Source organism: Colobus angolensis, unplaced genomic scaffold, assembly GCF_000951035.1.
Source record: "Colobus angolensis palliatus isolate OR3802 unplaced genomic scaffold, Cang.pa_1.0 Scaffold196, whole genome shotgun sequence".
Classification (NCBI taxonomy): Eukaryota; Metazoa; Chordata; class Mammalia; order Primates; family Cercopithecidae; genus Colobus; species Colobus angolensis.
This window is the reverse complement of record NW_012115110.1, coordinates 2856053-2858524: the sequence shown is the minus strand read 5'-3', so window position 1 is coordinate 2858524 and position 2472 is coordinate 2856053. Positions and strand designations below refer to the sequence as shown.

General features: G+C 45.9%; 1 protein-coding gene across 1 annotated transcript in view; it reads right to left on the bottom strand.

Annotated features, from left to right (window-relative positions):
• ICE1 (interactor of little elongation complex ELL subunit 1) overlaps positions 1–1782 on the bottom strand; it is a 68834-nt gene extending 67052 nt beyond the window's left edge. The window contains exon 1 of the mRNA XM_011940956.1: positions 1754–1782. The gene's annotated coding sequence lies outside the window, so the exon portion shown is untranslated. The remainder of the gene's footprint in view (positions 1–1753) is intronic.
• Positions 1783–2472: the final 690 nt, after the last annotated feature.

The window sequence follows — 2472 nt, the reverse complement described above, 5'->3', positions numbered from 1 at the left end:
GGTCGACCCTTTATTGCCAGCTTGCCGTACGACAGGCTTTCCATAGACACCTAAAGGCCCCCGCTATGTGGGCGGTGACCCGCCCGTGACGTAAGCTCTAGTCGCCTGAGAAGTGGAAGGACCCCGCGTCCAGGACAGGAAAGTGCGTGATTTACAGCTAGAGGGACAGGCGCTGTCCCGGAGCCCGTCCTGGGCCAGGGAGCAGGAGGGTGAGGGACTACAGTTCCCGACTTGCCGCGGGGCGGGCGGAGAGCGTGCGCTTTCTTTAGCCGCTCCCAGTGCGCTTCGGCGCCAGTTGCACGGCCTTGGCAGCCAGTGGCGGATCTCCTCCTGTAACAGTCCACTTGTCTTCCGACCTCTCGCTCCTCGGTTATGTGTCCTTGCCGGTCGCCGCGGCAGCCCCTGATGCCCGAGCGGCGGGTTCCCAGGCCCAGCTGTGGGCACCACCGCCCACCATGCGCCAAGCCCAGAGCCAGGTTGAATCCTTCGCCACCCTGTCCACCCATTTGGCCATTATCCTGCCACCTCCAAATCCTGTTTTTGACACCTCTCGGGAGAGAGGGAAAATGGAAAGAAAAAGGAATAAATTCCTCGTGGCCATAGTTAGTGGGTAAATTCAGATCTCGTTTGAACCGAGGCTTTTCAGAATTGTCTTTTTAGTATTCACAGCTTGTCGCCATCAGTACCTTGTTGAGAAGCCTCTCGCAACCTCCATCGTGTGGTTATAAAATCCAAATTCCTTATAAAGTCCAAATTCAACAAGAGGAGTGCATGTTTAGTTAAGTTAATGTCTAGACCTTACCAGCCAGTTTCTATCTCTTCAGTATGGAAATTGCAACTGAAAACACCCCTTCCAAAAAAAGCAGTCTGCATTTTTCTCTTCTCCAGATTTAGCACCCCTGACCTTGCTTACACACTCTGGATACCACCTGCTGTGGAGTGGCGGAAGCAGACATCCAGCGATAGTTAGGTTTCCTGTCGTTGACACCCAAGCAAGAAAGGCGTGTACCCAACTGAGGACCTGCCCGTGATAGAAGTCTCAGCTTTTCTCAGAGACAGGTAGGCAGAAAACAAGGGTAAGGTTAAAAAAGAAGAGGGAAGTGAGCAGATCCACAGCGGGACGCAGCTATACAATGGAAGACAGACCATGTGACCCATGAAGGAAAGGGGCTGCAGGTATTAGAGACCTGTAGGGATCATGATCGTTCTGGTGCTAGCATCTGATCCCAGACAAATTTATCTTCACCATTACTTCACTTTTATGTACAGTTACTTAAATGAGTGTTTTTCCAAAGTATCTTACTGGAGAAGACACCAGCCGTCTCTCCCTCTACACCATCCACCCACAGCCATGACGCACTTTTATGATTAGGGGCCCTTGGAATTCTCACTGCTGCCTCCCTGTCTCCCTTGTGAGTATTTTCCCCTTACCTGGAACACACTTCCTTCCAGCTCTAGGTGTGGAAAGCCTACCTGCTCTTCCAGTTTCCGTGGTTTACCTCCACAACCCCAAGGATCTCCAACCTTTTTTTGCCCTTTAGCACGGAGTAGTTTTTAGTAACACCACATTTTGAGTTGGATGATAGTGATTTTTATGTCTTAGAGATGATTCTTCCCTTTAAATGCTGCAAAGTGCTGCATAGTAGATGTCAAATGAATGTCAGAAGGAATCAAATTTACTGCAAATAATTGAAGGTAAGAAGTAACAAATATTTCCCTTCAAAAATGTTAATAAAAGTGTATTTTCTCCTGCCTTTCTCAAAGCCAGTTCTCAAGACATCTAATGAAAACAAGTCTTGTTTATGTAATGCAGGGATAGGCAGACTCTGAAGAGCCACATGGTAAATATTTTAGGCTTTGTAAGTCACCTAGGTCTGTGCCACCTATTTGTCATCTTCTGTTTATTTAAGAAACTTAAAAATGTAAAAGTCATTCTTAGCATGCAGGTTGTACAAAAACAGGGTGATTATTGGTCATAATGAAAATTTAGTAGGCCGCTAATTGAGGAATGGTCAGAATTACATTTTTTCTCTTTCCTGCATGATGGGCCACACCTGTTTTTTCATCATGATGGAAACAAGCAAATGTCTATACTGCAGCAAGTGGTGAACTATGGCTTCGGAACCACACATCTGTCTTTAAATTCTTAAGCAAATGACCTATTTGTGCTGGTGTTTCCTTACAGAAAACCAAATGTAATTTAAGTGAAAGTGACAAGGATGGGACCCACTCTATATGATTCACCAAAGAGTAGTTACCAATAATTTATTGATGATGATATCCATTTTGAAAAAGAGATAAATATATCTTCAGCTTACTCATAGGAAAAAGATGATTTGCTTTTTCTTTAAAAGCATTTTTCCTGCCCAACTTCCAAGATAAACTTGTTGTTTTTTCTGCCAGAGAAACCCTAAGACCCAGAGGAATGTCTGCATTCCAGACTCTGGTCTTGGGATTCCCTGTGCCTGTCGA